The 17,057-nt window shown below is 38.7% G+C and overlaps 1 non-coding gene across 1 annotated transcript; it reads left to right on the top strand.

Annotated features, from left to right (window-relative positions):
* Positions 1–9,426: 9,426 nt before the first annotated feature.
* On the top strand, positions 9,427–9,533 carry LOC122641216. The gene has a single exon (XR_006329864.1). It is a non-coding gene; the product is annotated as a small nucleolar RNA R71 (small nucleolar RNA).
* The last annotated feature ends 7,524 nt before the right edge of the window (positions 9,534–17,057 follow it).

A 17,057-nucleotide genomic window follows, 5' to 3' on the forward strand; every position in this document is an offset into this window, starting at 1 on the left:
ATCAAGGTCAAGGGATCTCCTCATATTTTCTAAACATTACTCACCTTCAAGTAAACCACTCATAGCATCGATGGAACCAAATACTTAGGCTTTGAGTATTTTTTACCATACTTTTTTTTCAGGCATTAAGGCAAAAGCTTTTTTTTCTTTCTTAACAGTAAACTCTATTTCTACTCCACTACTGTTCTCTGAATGACATGGTGAAGCATACACCTGACACCCAAATGCTTGGTAGCTTCGCTTTTTGCATATATCTATAAAGACTTTGAGATATTGATGCAAGAGTTTTTTTTTTTTTTGAGTTTCCTTCTAAGGAAGCTCGAACAAGTCACCCTGCTTCCTGAGGCAACAGTGCCCTGTCTAGTCCCATGGAATTCAAGTAACGAGCATGCATCAAGGTCAAGGGATCTCCTCATATTTTCTGAACATTACTCACCTTCAAGTAAACCACTCACAGCATCGACGGAACCAAAGACTTAGGCTTTAAGTATTTTTTAACATACTTTCTTTTCAGGCATTAAGACAAAAGTTTTTTTTCTCTTTTTCGTCCACAAATTCTATTTCTACTCCACTACTGTTCTTTGAATGACATGGTGGAGCATACACCAGACACCCAAATACTTGGTAGCTTCGCTTTTTACATGTATTTATAAAGACTTTGAGATATTGATGCAAGAGTTTTTTTTTTTTTTTTTTTTTTTTTTTTTGAGTTTCCTTCCAAGGAATTTCAAACAAGTCACCCTACCTTCTGAGGCAACAGTGCCCTATGTAGTCCCACGGAATTCCACTTTCCTCTCTTGTATCTTTTTTTTTTCATTCACTTTCACTTTCATGCCTTGTCTTACCACAAACAAATAGGTCTCAACTATTAGCCAAAAGATCAAAGGGTCCATAAAACACATAGAGGAATCTAGCCATCAAATGAAATAATGCTCATATTTTCCAACTCAATCCCTCTCACTGGATACATACCAACTACCATCCTTGAAAAAGGGATTTCTTATTATTTCGCATGCTAAGGCACTTAATTCCCTCTTTCTCTTGCTTCACTATCAAAGAGACTTATGCACATAACCAAACTATCGCCCCAATCAAAATTCATAAAATTCACCATTAAAATTCAAGTCCAACACACACCCCCACACTTAACTCATGCAATGTCCTCAATGCATGCAGAAAAGAAAGAATAAGGACAAGGAAGGGGATACATACCAGGAGATCAGTCGTCAAGGTAAAGAGGCTCATGGAGATCCATGACCTCTTCCTCAACTGGAGCAGACATCTCAATGTATGGCTTCAAACATTGGCCATTTACCTTAAAGGTAGCACTTGTACGTGGATTGACAATTTCAACAGCCCCATAAAGATAAACAGTCTGAACAATATAGGGGCCATCCCATCTAGAGCGCAACTTACCTGGAAAGAGGTGCAAACGAGAATTGTAAATCCGGGCATTCTCATATGCCTCATTGCTAAAGTCTTCCAACTCAGATAGTTGGAGTTTCCAATGGGCACCTGTAGTGGGTAGATCAAAGTTAAGCTTTTTAATAGCCCAAAAGGCCTTGTGCTCAAGCTCAACAGGTAAGTGACATGACTTTTCATACACCAGACGGTACAGAGATTGACCAAGATCAGTCTTAAAGGTGGTCCTATGGGCCCACAAAATATCTACTAACCGATTAGACCAATCCTTGCGGTTCAGGTTGATGGTTTTCTCAAGAATTTGCTTAATTTGCCTATTGGAGACCTCAACCCGGCCACTGGTCTGGGGATGGTAGGGTGTGGCCAACTTGTGTATGACACCATATTTTCTCATAAGGGCCTCAAAGGGATGGTTACAAAAATGCTTACCCCGACCACTAATGATAGCACAGGGAGTACCAAAATGGGAGAAAATATTCTCCTTTAGGTGTAGCGCCCCCAAATCCGGGTGAGTTATGGGTGCTGGCCCTCGCGGGCCGCCGTGTGATAACGGCCGATCTTCCATCTCACTTACATTTAATTCATTGGCAGCGGATAATCAATCACTCAAATATCATTGAATTGCAATGGAAACTAAGTCTATATCACCTCAATGCACAACGGAAGTTATTCATTCTAAGTAATTCTGTCAATGACCGAAATCTAAAAGAACTTCATTCACATAACCATGGTCTAAAAACCTCTCACTTGAGTCATCACACAACTTGTATCATCATAAAGCATTACATCCCATTCTATTCTTCAAATTACATTAATGCTACTGACCACCTACTATCACACTGAAACCCACCAACTGTCTTGAATCATAAAAAGAAAAGAAATAACTCTAAGCGTTATTAAATCAAGGATCCACTACTCAGGAATTATCAAGTATTTTCCCCTAGCCTTCTTAACGCACTCCGTACAGTGACACTCCATGTGAGCCTGCTCTGCAACTGTAAAATATTGAGGGGTGAGCTCAACTAGCCCGTGAGAAGAATACAGTCATATTATGATGCAAGAAACATGGATGATAGAATCTGAACATATTATACATTTGATCATAGATATATAATCATGCATGGCATTTGAAAATAACACTAAAAACATGCTCAATGAAAATATAGTACATCTTTTAATTCTTAAGATGAATCATTTAATTAATTTGGTCTGGTCATTGTGAACTACCACTCGTACGTAGAAAGTGAGGTTGTCATAACTGCCATAAACTTAAGGTCTACTCCTGATTCCAGGCATCGTAACCCTGGGGAGGACCGCCATATCACTAAACAATGGATAGTCTACCCCTAGTTCCAGGCATCGTAACCCTGGGAGGGACTAATCTCATCGGTATATAAGGGATAGTCTACTTCTGACTCCGGTCATCTTCTCAAGCCGCGGTGACTAACTCACCAAGCCTTGACAACCGAATGCTTTCCCTCTTGAATAGTATTGGTTTCAACATATTTGTTAATTTTATATATTATAAGGCTAGTAGTGGATACTTTTCAAATCTAATACTTTATATATATATTTATGATGAATAGTATTACATGACCTCACTATGTTATATTTACATTGGTTTCATTTAATGTTTGTTGGATGATGATTACATCACCCCATTATTTAATATGTTGGTGTCATTGATGGGTGGTGGTGATCCCATTCCTAAATAGTATACCCTATTTTTAAATGAATATAGCCTAGCACCCTGTATGTATAATACTCAATAATCCAGACCAACTTCCGTGCTATGCACAGGCTAAACCGATCTCCGACTTGAATCCATGTTTGAACCAGAGACCCCTGATTATTCCATATACCCCATGGTTATAAGAGGAACACTTGAGTCGCATAACCATCCTACATAGCTTTGGCATTCCAGAAGGGTCCATGAGAAGCTTACGCCCCATCTACCTCAGCACTAAGCTTCCTATTATATTATTGCTGCTCCTATCTAACTCCCTATTATGTTATTGCTGATTGCATGTCTAGTAATTATTTTATGTTAGTTGCTTTATCTAGTTATTATTTTATGTATCTTTCCTATTCTTCTTGTAATCTCGTGAGCTCAATAGCTAGTTAATGGCTATTCTATTGGATTGAGAAGACAGAGAGAATATGATATTGATTTCTATTTTGGAGGAGACTCCATTAATGAACCGTGATGAATCCTTGGGCAAGCCTTGAAGGGCTTCTCTACTGCTTACTAGGGACCTAGGAGAGTTGCTACCCCTTTCAACCTTCTTCTCTATCGATCCTGCACTACAAGTAAACAAACAAAATAATGGTTCTTTGATTGGGTGAACCAAAGTCAAATAGGGGAAGTCGATATTATATATAATGGACCAAAAACCTAAAATTAGGACTGTCTATGTTTTTAAATCATTAAAATTGAAGTAATAAAATGTTTAGATTTTAAATTAAGGAAGGATACCCATGTAGGTGACGTGGACGAATTCACAAGAAACGAGACAGAAAGGGTTTTCATAGAACCAACGGACACAGTGCAATGTGAGTGGAATATCGTCATATTATTGAGTTTTATTGCACTTTATGATTAAGCATGTTTCATTGCATCATGATTTATGTTTAAGTGAAATGTATTATATTATATGTCTTAGAATGTTTTAAATGATATATAAATAGATGATCTTATTTATGATGAGATTTTAAGGCTAATATGAATTTCATGAAAGAAAGATTGAAATAAATGTTAGACTCATGGAAATGAAACGAAAGGAATGGAATGGTAAAGAACCCATGTGACTACCACCCCTTTCCAGTAGGGGGTTAGGTACTGGATGAGGTGTATAGATGCTAGAGTGTGATCCTTCCCGGGGTTACGATGCCCGGAATCAGGAGTAGATCATGCCTAGTGTGACAGATGTCCTCCCCGGGGTTACGATGCCCGGAATCAGGAGTAGACATAGTATATTCTGAGATAGCCCTTCCCGGGGTCACGATGCCCGGAATCAGAAGTAGACTATCCCTTATATACCGATGAGATTAGTCCCTCCTAGGGTTACGATGCCTGGAACTAGGGGTAGACTATCCATTGTTTAGTGATATGGCGGTCCTCCCCAGGGTTACGATGCCTGGAATCAGGAGTAGACCTTAAGTTTATGGCAGTTATGACGACCTCACTTTCTACGTACGAGTGGTAGTTCACAATGACCAGACCAAATTAATTAAATGATTCATCTTAAGAATTAAAAGATGTACTATATTTTCATTGAGCATGTTTTTAGTGTTATTTTCAAATGCCATGCATGATTATATATCTATGATCAAATGTATAATATGTTCAGATTCTATCATCCATGTTTCTTGCATCATAATATGACTGTATTCTTCTCACGGGCTAGTTGAGCTCACCCCTCAATATTTTACAGTTGCAGAGCAGGCTCACATGGAGTGTCACTGTACGGAGTGCGTTAAGAAGGCTAGGGGAAAATACTTGATAATTCCTGAGTAGTGGATCCTTGATTTAATAACGCTTAGAGTTATTTCTTTTCTTTTTATGATTCAAGACAGTTGGTGGGTTTCAGTGTGATAGTAGGTGGTCAGTAGCATTAATGTAATTTGAAGAATAGAATGGGATGTAATGCTTTATGATGATACAAGTTGTGTGATGACTCAAGTGAGAGGTTTTTAGACTATGGTTATGTGAATGAAGTTCTTTTAGATTTCAGTCATTGACAGAATTACTTAGAATGAATAACTTCTGCTGTGCATTGAGGTGATATAGACTTAGTTTCCATTGTAATTCAATGATATTTGAGTGATTGATTATCCGCTGCCAATGAATTAAATGTAAGTGAGATGGAAGATCGGCCGTTATCACACGGCGGCCCGCGAGGGCCAGCACCCATAACTCACCCAGATTTGGGGCCGCTACATTAGGAATTTCACAACCACCTTGTGGTCATTGGTCTTACAAGCAACGGCCTCAATCACTTGGACACATAGTCCACAACAAGTAATATGTACAGGTTATCAAAAGAATTTGGGAAAGGCCCCATGAAATCGATATCCCATACATCAAATACCTCAACCACCAGAATTGGGTTGAGGGGCATCATGTTCCTCCTAGAGAGACGCCCTAAAGATTGGCATAAAAAACACGCCTTGCAATAAGTAAAGACATCTTTAAAAAGACTAGGCCAATAAAATCCACACTGTAACACTTTGGCCGCTGTCTTATTAGGCCCAAAATGGCCTCCACATGCCTGATCATGGCAAAAAGATAAGACAGATTGTTGCTCATGATCAGGAACACATCTCTGGATAACTTGATCCGGACAAGTCTTAAACAGATAAGGATCATCCCAAAAGAAATATGTGACCTGTGAAAAAAAATGATACTTATCTTTGGTGGACCAATGTGTAGGTGTCACACCCGTAACCAGATAATTGACAATATCAGCAAACCAAGGTTCACTAGACACTACCATCAGCTACTCATCAGGGAAGTTCTCGTTGACTGGAGAATCAACAGTCAAGGAATTAGACAGCTGGGATAGATGGTCTGCAACCAAATTTTCTCTGCCCTTCTTATCCCTAATTTCAAGATTAAATTCTTACAATAAGAGGACCCACCTAATGAGGTGAGCCTTAGCATCTTTCTTCTGCACAAGATATTTGATAGCTGCATGGTCAGTATAAACAATCACATGTGATCCAATCAAGTAGGGCTTGAACTTCTCTAATGCAAACGCAACAGCTAAAAATTCTTTCTCAATGGTGGTATAATTAAGTTGTGCATCATCAAGAGTCCTACTTGCATAATAAATCGTATGGGCAATTTGTTGATTCTTTTCCAAGAACAACCCCTATAGCAAAATTAGAGGCATCACACATAAACTCAAATGGCACTGTCCATATTGGAACTTGAATAATGGGTGTTGAGGTCAACTCTCTTTTTAGTTGCTCAAAGCTTTTGTGACACTCAGAAGAGAACTCAAAAGTGTGGTCCTTTGCCAAAATGGTAGTTTGGGTGGTGGTAAATTAACAATGAGGTCCACTTAGATCTATCAACCTTTATCCCATCTTTGGACACAATATAACCAAGAACAATGCCTTGCTTCACCATGAAGTGACACTTCTCCCAATTCGATGCCAAGTTCTTTTCTATGCATCTTTGGAGAACCAAGGAATGGTGATGTAAGCAATTAGAAAAGGTAGAGCCGTGAATAGAAAAATCATCCATAAACACCTCTAGGAAGTGCTCTACCATATCAGAAAAGATACTCATCATGCACCTTTGGAATGTAGCAGGGGCATATTGCAAAGCCCAAAAGGCATACACCGATAAACAAAGGTTCTATAAGGGCATGTAAATGTGGTCTTATGTTGGTCCTCCAAAGCAATATGGATCTGATTATAGTCTACATATCCATCGAGAAAATAATAATATTCATGGCCAGCTAGTCTCTCTAACATCTAATCAATGAAAGGCAAGGGGAAGTGGTCCTTCCAAGTTGCTGCATTCAATTTTCTATAGTCAATGCACACTCTCCATCCCGTTTAGATACGGGTTGAAATCAATTCATTATTTGTATTCTCAACTACAGTGACTCCTCCTTTCTTGGGTACAACCTGCACAGGACTTACCTATTGGCTATCAGAAATAGGATAAATTATGTCATGATCCAAGCACTTTAGGAACTCTTTCTTGATTGCCTCTTTCATTACAGGATAAGCCCTCCTTTGGGGTTCCCTAAAAGGTTTAGAGCTCTCCATCAGATGAATATGATGTTGAACAATGGAGGGGCTAATACCTTTGAGGTCTAACGTGGTCCAACCTATGGCTTCCTTAGCTTCTTTCAGAAGCTTTATCAACTCTTCTTCTTGAATAGAAGTCAAATCAGAAGCAATAATTATAGGGAGAGTGTGATCTTGCCCTAGGAAGGCATACTTGAGGTTGGAGGGCAATGCTTTCAACTCTAATGTTGGGGGCTCAATGATGAGGGTTTAGGAGTGGAGGTGGATAGGGTCCAAGGGGCTCCAATGGTGGTTGGATGCTCTAGACCTCAGATAAGGTGGTATCATCAACACCTTCCAATTCCTGCATACATTCCTGAAATCCTGAATCAAAATCAATCTCAAAGAAAGTATCAACATCATTGGAGAATTCCTGAAGCATATGTACCTCTTCATCCATATCAGGCTGTTTGCCCAACCTAAACACATTAACGTCCACAGAAGTATTGTCAAAAGATAGTTTCATGAGACCATTCCTGTAATTGATCAAAGCATTACTAGTAGCAAGGAAAGGTATACCCAAAATAATAGGGATTTGGTCCTTAAAATTGGTAGTAGATTGGGTATCTAAGACAATAAAATTCACAGGAAAAATAAATTTCCCAACCTTTAATAGGACATCCTCAACCATCCCCTTGGGAACTTTTACCGACCTGTCTGTAAGTTGAAGAGTAATTCTAGTCGGTTTCAGCTCTCCCAATCCTAACTGTTGGTAGACATGAAAGGGTAATAGGTTCACACTTGCACCAAGATCTAATAAGGCATGATCAATAGTGGTGTTGCCTATAGTGCAAGAGATGGTAGGGCTTCCAAGGTTCTTATTCTTAGCTGCTACTGGCTGGGCGATAAGAGAACTGATATTAGCAGCCAAGAATGCCTTTTTAGGCATATTGGTGGTCCGCTTTTGGGTGTATAAGTCTTTGAGGACTTTAGCATAAGCGGGGACCTGGGCTATAGCATCCAAAAGAGGAATATTCACCTGAACCTGTTTAAAAACATCCAATATTTTCTCCACAGAAGGAGACTTCTTGCTAACCAACCTATTTGGGAAAGGGGCAGGTGGAATATAAATTCTTTCAGAGGTGGTCCCTTTCACTTTCTCAACTGAATCATCTTTGATTTCCTCAACCAAATCATCTGAAACTACTACAGGTTCATCAAACGAACCGGGAACAGTAGGCACTTCAATGGCCTCATCAAAAGGGGATAAATCAACAGGAGTATAAGATGATAAAGATTGAGGTGTACTAACTTGTTAATACTCACGGCCACTCCACAAAACATATATTGCATTTACCTGATTGGAGGGCCCTTGATGCTGTTGGCTTTGCATAACATTAAGTGGAGGAGTTTGGGTACCTTGCTGATTTAGAGCCTGATGTCTAGGATTTGGCTCAGGTTGGCTAGCTATGTAACTTTCTTTTTTCCCTCTCATGCATGATGGTGACAAGCTAGGTGAGCTATTTCTCCATATTGCTATGGCTTGTCATGAGAAGGGCCATATTTTTCTCCAACTCACTTATTCTTTTTGCCTCTCCTGTATTGGTAAACCCTAGGGATTGCTGATAAGGTGCAAGGAGAGGAGGCCTAGCAGAATTTACAAAATGTCCTAAATGAGGATGAGGGGGGAAAGGGTGAGGAGACATACCTTGGCTTTGTGGAAAGTTGGGCCTTTGGAGACCAAGCTGGCCTTGATTGTGAAAGTTGGATGGGCCTCCTTGGTTCCCTTGATTTTAGGAGAAATTGGGGTGATTTCTCCATCCTGGATTGTAAGTGTTGCTATATGGATTATTTTGGTAGAAGGCACTTACATTCTCGGTGTTGGAATTACCCACAAAGGTGTTGGGGCATTCCTCCAAACGATGTCCAGCGGTATGGCACCAACTGCATATTGACACATGGTTGACCTGATTAATTGGTATAGGCTCTTTAGTGACAAGGGACTCTAACCTTTTGATGAACTTATCCAGTTTGTCTTCCTTGGCTGGTACACCATCAATGATGTAACCCTTAGTGGTCTTTTCAGCCTCTTGGGAGGATTCCCACTCCCTAGTCTTATCAGCCAAGTTGGTCAAGAATGTCCAAGCCTCATTCTCATCAGAAAAAGAGGTGAAGTCGGCAGGACACAAAGATTCTAAAAGCTGTTTGGTCTGAAAGGCTATGCCCTCGTAAATAATTTGACAGATTTTCCATAAGTCAATACCATGGTGAGGGCATTCTAATAGAAGGTCCTTGAATCTCTCCATGAATCTAGAGAAGGACTCATGTAGTTTCTGCCTGAATTGGAGTATGTCACTCTTGAGTTTATTAGTCTTGTGAAGAGGGAAAATATCCTCAAAAAGACAATGGTAAACTGATCCCATGTAGTAATAGAATTAGTCGGCAGTCCATAGAGCCACTTCTTGGCATGGTCCTTCAGGGCAAAAAGGTATAAATCGAAGCCTAACTGCATCATCAGTTAAATTTTGAACCTTAATTAGAACACAGACCTCCTCAAATTCCCTAAGGAAGAGATATGCATCTTCATTGGCCATCCCATAGAAGTGGGGTAGCATGCTAATGAAATTGGTCTTGAGTTCATAATTGTTCCCTATAACAGTAGGCAGAATAAGGCAAGAAGCTTGTGCCGCCCAGATAGGGTAGAACCTATCCTTAAGAGTATTGGGTTCACCCATGGTCAAAGGTGGTGGAGAAGATGGTAGTCTAATAAGATGGTTAGATGAATCACGAGTCCACGATTGAGCCACCTAAACAGATATGAAGTCTCCTATAAAGAAATTAAAAAAATAAAAGACTTAGGAAGAGAAAGTACTAAAAACAAGAGGGAACCCAAAGTAGATGGTGCATCTGTCCCTCAAGAATAGAAACAATAGTTCTAAAGCTGTAAGGTTGCCATATAGGTTGACAGCAAGGGAACCCTTATATTCTTCTATAGCCACCTACGAACGACTCCAAGTGGATTCTGATGTAGAGTGGAAGTCTACTATACGTTTCTGTTTCCAAGGTATTCACTATGTCGCTTTCCTGTATCAAAGTTGGTCACCACCTAAGATAAGTCATATGCCAATCCACCCAACCAAGTCAAGATGCAGTATCATAGGTAACTTAATCCTATGAGGGACACCAACAGAGGCTGGGTTTGAGCATAAGAAAGATTTTAGATTGGGAGCACAGTCTTTGAAACAGAAGAGAAACAAGATGAGATTTTCAAAAACTGATTTTTTCTTTTTTAGAAGAAAAGAAAAAAAAGAAAAGAAACCATGCACTCCGAATTACTTAAAAATTAGAAAAATAAAGTGGACAATAATCTCCCCGACAACGGCACCAAAAACTTGTCTACAAGAAATAATTAATCGCAAGCGTACGGATCAATGGTAGCTACGGGTTGAACTCAGGGAGATATACGCCACCCTATTTTACCCACTTAAAAGCAATGCAAAGTGAACCAAATTAAAGTATTAAATTAAACTAATTAAACTAACGAAAAATTAACGCATCCTAACTCACAAGCATCTAGCGAATTGAATTGGCATCCTAACACATAAGCATCTATCCTATTAATACTAACGCGGATTTGAAGGAATAAGTTGCAGCCACACATCACAAACAAAAGGAAAAACTAAAAATCAAAGAAATAGAACTAACTAATTGAAGCTTGAACCAGACTAAAATTACTTGCTTTTACCACACTTGAAATGGCGTTACCAAATCTGAAATTAAAACAAAATTAATTAAATTAAAATCCTACCATAATGCATAATGATAATAGTAAATTAGAAACTAAAAAAATTAAGAGGTTAAGAAGAAGAAGAAGAACATAAAAATAAAAATAAGAACTTGATACTCTCTTCTAGCAAAGTTGAAAGTGCATGAACTAATTAGGCTTTGAATGATTTTAGTTGAAGAAGCTTGAACACTTGAATAATCCTACCATGGCTTCCTCTTCTAAATCTCCAAGTCTTGTCATCAACTTAAGAACTTAGACTAGAAAGCTTTAAAAGCTAGACTAGAATTAAATATTACAACCAAATTGAAGACATAAATTAAAGCTTGAATTAAAATAATTACAACCATGGAATTGAAATCACAAAATTAGCTAAAACTTAGAAAGCCAAAAATTAGAAGGAGAAAAGAAGAAATTTCATTAATAAATTGCACACCTTACAAACCCCGACCCTAGGGGTATTTATAGGAGAAGGAGGAGAAGAGGAGAGGAGAGAGCCCACGATTTTGGGAGCTCTCCTCCTTCTAAAACCGTGGAGAGTGGTTAGGTGGGAGAAATAAATAAAAAAAATAAGATAAAGGATAAGAAAAAAGAGATAGAGAGAATGGGAAAATCTTAGAAAAGGGGGATATTCGGTGGAGGGAAGTAGAGGGGGAGAGATTTTAGGAGAGAGGGAAGAAAAAGAGGAGACAAGATGGGAAAAGAGAAGAAAATAAATAAATAAATAAATAAAGATATGGGAGAGAGACATGTGGAGGGAGTTAGAGGATTGAGAAATTTAAAGTGTTGGGGAAACCGTGGGAGAGAGTTGGATGGTGGGAGAGATCATGAAAAGGATTTTAGGAGAGAGAAGAAATAGAGATGGGAGAGAGAGAATCGTGGAGTGAGATGGACTTGTGATGGAATTGTAAATAGGAGGAGAGGTGGAGAGCCGTGGAAAGGTTAGAAATAAAATAATAATGATAAAAAAAAACGATGAAAGGGAGAGTGAATGGGAGAGAGTTAAAGAGATGGAATGTGAGTGGTGATTGAGATAGAGTTGTGAGAAAAAAACAAATAGGAGGCAGGTGGAATGGAACGTGAGTGGGATGGAATTTAGGAAGTTAAGGAAAGAGGGAAAGAGAACTGTGAGTGGGATTTGAGATGGAAGAGAGAGAAAAAATAGGAGAGAGGTGGTGAGAGTCGTGAGTGGGAATTGAGATGAGTGAGCATTTTTTTTTTTTTTTTTTTTTCTTTTCTCCTATCTCTCCTACTATTTCTCCTTTTAAAAATCGTGGAGGGCATGTGGGTCATCAAAAATCATGGAATCTTGTGGTAGTGTGGGTCCCCTCATGTTGGTAGCAGTTATTCTCTCTCTTCAAGACTGGAAAATTGTCGAACCGGTCATGTACTTGTAGTAGATTTCCACCATTGATTAGATGTACTTTCTTTGATGCCAAAAATATCCTTGGGAACTGGCAGAACGGCTATAGGCTTGCACTACAGCTCATTTTTTACCCATTATCCTTTCTTCAGCTGAAAGGAATAATCAACTGCATGGAGGCCTAAACGGATGCGTAATTGAGTTCCGTCACGTCCATCTTGCTCGAAATTTAGCTCTGAACACATCCATGCAAAAACATTGGGCAGCTTTACGTGTAAATTTGGACATGCAGTCCCCGATAGTCCAGAATAACAATAAATAGCCCAAAAACCTGAAAAGCACAAGAAAGCACCGAGTAACTCTGTCCAATGTAGTAAAATGTATGCTTTATGCCCTAAGATTTCTCACATAAATGTGCTCATCACCTGCATCATGGGATGACCCAGAAGAGTTTAAACCAAAGAGGTTCTTTAACGATGCTAGTTCTATTTACTTCAAGAGCTAGGATTTCCAATTGATACTGTTTGGGACTGGTAAAAGGAGATGCCCTGGAACCCATTTTGCCATTGTTGTCGATGAACTTGCATTAGCCAATCTTCTGCACAAATTTGATTGGGCATTGTCAAATGGTGCAAATGGGGTTGCTTTATATAGTTGGTCATTTTTGGGCCCTAGGGGCATTTTTGTATTTTCTGGGTTAGGGCTTCCCTTTATACTGTTCTTTTCTTTGGGAGGGTTGTGTGTGAGGGTTTTGTAATATTTTCAGAGATAGTGAAATCTGTTCTATTGCTCGGCCGTGGACGTAGCTTTCCATCTTGGGGGTGAATCACGTAAAACCTTTGTGTTGTGCGTTGTGTTGTTTCTTCTCTATTTTATTTCACTTTCTTCTGCAAATCGCCACTTCTGTGAGTTGTTTCTTAACACATATATGTTATTTTTGATTCTATACAAAGTTGACAGTATTTTTGGAAGGACCAAGTTTCCCTCCACCCACAAGGAATAAGAAATAATCCACTCACCGTAGGGGGTTTAGATGCACGGGGGTATCACGAGGGAGTTTTGGGGAACATGCTAAAACCCTATAGGGGTCTGTGAATCCTAGGATGGTGTAATGAACCTTCCACCTGGTGGAGAAATAGTTTCTCCTTTTGGGGCGGAAAAAGTTGCAAATTCTATGTAAGATTGGAGTGTAAAGCACTTGGTTGTGGAATCTGGATTTCTTAAGCTTAAAACCACTAAATGGATAAATGGGAAGTTATACATACTGGGGAGATTCTCCTATTAATTCCATCAAATTGGGGGTTAGAGGTTTTTATGTCATTTCGGAATGGCATTTATGCCAATTTGACTGATTTAATGCAGGGCATACACATACCCCACCGTGCATGAAAACTTTTGCCATTTGATAATATATAACTTTTTGGCTGAAGTGTTCTATATGTGTAAGAGTAGATGATAGTGAGACTAGGTTGGCGACTGGAAGAAATTTGCAAGATTAATATTTGGATTGCAAAGGGATAGTACATCAACATTATGATCTAGATTAGGATTTAGTTTTCAATCTTTATCAATTGATTAGGCTTGGGCAAGCTTCACTTGCTCATTTACTATCAAGTAGGTTTAGGCAAAACTGACCTTGGTTGTAACCCTTACCTTTACACATTTTAAGCTGGGTAGTGATTGTGGGCCGGATATCATTCATGTAATCAACGAAAATCAATGCAATTGGCTGTTTTGGAATCTTATAAATTAAAACAATCCAAAGCCATATGCTTACCCAATCAGAGTATATTCTACACATTTATTTGAGTTAATTTTCCTTAGATGATTTAGTGCTTATGAATTATGGTGCATGAAATATGATTGTTGAACCTTGAGTGTTGAGTACATGATGAGCACATTTATGTGAGAAATCTTAGGGCATAAAGCATACATTTTACCACATTGGACAGAGTTATTCGGTGCTTTCTTGTGCTTTTCAGGTTTTTGGGCTATTTATTGCTATTCTGGACTATCGGGGGCTACATGTCCAAATTTTCACGTAAAGCTGCCCAATGTTTTTGCATGGCTGTGTTCAGAGCTAAATTTTGAGCAAGATGGACGTGACAGAACTCAGTTACGCATCCGTTTAGGCCTCCATGCAGTTGATTATTCTTTTCAACCGAAGAAAGGATAATGGATCAGAAATGAGCTGTAGTGCAAGCCCATAGCCGTTCTGCCACTTCCCAAGGATATTTTTGGCATCAAAGGAGGTACATCTAGTCAATGGTGGAAATCTACTACAAGTACATGACCGGTTCGGCAATGTTCTTGTCTTAAAGAGAGAGAAAAACTGCTACCCATATGGGGACCCACACTGCCACAAGATTCCATGATTTTTGAAGGCTCACATGCCCTCCATGATTTTTAAAAGGAGAAATAGTAGGAGAGAGGAGAAAAGAAAAGAAAATAAAAAAAGAAAATAAAAGATACTCTCTCATCTCAATTCCCACTCACGGCTCTCACCGCCTCTATCTCAAATCCCACTCACAATTTTCTTTCCCTCTTTCCTAAACTTCCTAAACTCCATCCCACTCACGTTCCATTCCACCTCTCTCCTAATTTTTTTCTCTCACAACTCTATCTCAATCACCACTCACATTCCATCTCTTTTCACTCTCTCCCATTCACTTTCCCTTTCATCGTTTTTTTTTATTATTATTGTTTTATTTCAAACCTTTCCACGGCTCTCCACCTCTCCTCCTAGTTACAATTCCATCACAAGTCCATCTCACTCCCCGATTCTCTCTCTCCCATCTCTATTTCTTCTCTCTCCTAAAATCCTTCTACTAATATCTCTCCCACGGTTTCCCCAACACTTTAAATATCTCTATCCTCTAACTCACTCCACATGTCTCTCTCCCATATCTTTATTTATTTATTTATTTATTTATTTTCTTCTCTTTTCCTATCTTATCTCCTCTTTTTCTTCCCTCTCTCCTAAAATCTCTCCCCCTCTACTTCCCTCCACCGAATATCCCCCTCTTCTAAGATTTTCCCATATTTTTTTTATTTATTTCTCCCACCTAACCACCCTCCACGGTTTTAGAAGGAGAGCTCCCAAAACCGTGGGTTCTCTCCTCTCCTCTTCTCCTCCTTCTATCCCTAGGGTTGAGGCTTATAAGAGGTGCAATTTATTAATGAAATTTCTTCTTTTCTCCTTCTAATTTTTGGCTTTCTAAGTTTTAGTTTGATTTTATGATTTCAATTCCATGGTTGTAATGATTTTAATTCAAGCTTTAATTTATATCTTCAATTTGGTTGTAATATTTAATTCTAGTTTAGCTTTTAAAGCGTTCTAATCTAAGTTCCTAAGTTGATAATAAGACTTCGAGATTTGGAAGAGGAAGACATGGTAGGATTATTCAAGTGTTCAAGTTTCTTCAACTAAATTCGTGCAAAGTCTAATTAGTTAATGCACTTTCAACTTTGGTAGAAGGGAGTATCAAGTTCTTATTTTTATTTTTATCTTCTTCTTCTTCTTAACCTCTTAATTCTTTTAGTTTCTAGTTTACTATTATCATTATGCATTATGGTAGGATTTTAATTTAATTAATTTTGTTTTAATTTCAGATTTGATAGCACCATTTCAAGTGTGGTAAAAACAAGCAATTTCAATCCGGTTCAAGCTTCAATTAGTTAGTTCTATTTCTTTGATTTTTAGTTTTTCCTTTTGGTTGTAATGTGTGGCTGCAACTTATTCCTTCAAATCCGCATTAGTATTAATAGGTTAGATGCTTATGTGTTGGGACTCCAATTCAATTTGCTAGATGCTTGTGAGTTAGGATGCGTTAATTTTTCGTTAGTTTAATTAGTTTAATTTAATACTTTAATTTGGTTAACTATGCATTGCTTTTAAGTGAGTAAAATAGGGTGGCATATATCTCCCTGAGTTCGACCCGTAGCTACGATTGATGCGTACACTTGCGGTTAATTATTTCTTGCAGACAAGTTTTTGGCGCCGTTGCCGAGGAGATTATTGTCCACTTTATTTTTTTGATTTTTAAGTAACTCGAAGTGTTTTAGTTTCTTCTCTTTCTTCTTTTTCTTTTTCTTTTTCTGAAAAAAAAAAAAATTTTTGAAAACCTCATTTTGTTTATCTTCTGTTTCTAAGACTGTGCATCCAATCTAAAGTCGTTCATATGCCCAAACCCTACCTCTTTTTGGTGTCCCTCATAGGATTAAGTTACCTATGACGCTGCATCTTGTCTTGGTTGAGTAGATTGGCATGTGACTTATCTTTGGAGGTGACCAACTTTGATAATAGGAAAGCGACATAGTGAGTGCTATTGGAAACAGAAATGTATAGTAGCCCTCCACTCTACATCAGAATCCACTTGGAGTTGCCCGTAGGTGGCTCGTGAAGACTATACGGGTTCCCTTGCTATCAACCTATATGGCAACCGTACAGCTTTGGAACCACTGTTTTGATTCCTGAGGGACAAATGCACTATCTACCTTGGACTTCCTCTTGTTTTTAGTGATTTTTTTTCTAGTCTTTCATTTTTTTTCTTTAATTTTTCTAAAGGTGACTTTATATCTATTTAGGTGGCTACAGTGTGGACCCGTGATTCAAGCAACCATCTTATTAGAATAACACCTTTGACCCCACCTTTGACCATGGGTGACCAGCAACCCAAGACTCTTAGGGATAGATTTTACCCTATCAAGGCTGCACAGCCTTCTTGCATCAAGCTACCTATT

The sequence above is a fragment of the Telopea speciosissima genome, chromosome 9 (genome assembly GCF_018873765.1).
Source record: "Telopea speciosissima isolate NSW1024214 ecotype Mountain lineage chromosome 9, Tspe_v1, whole genome shotgun sequence".
NCBI lineage: Eukaryota > Viridiplantae > Streptophyta > Magnoliopsida > Proteales > Proteaceae > Telopea > Telopea speciosissima.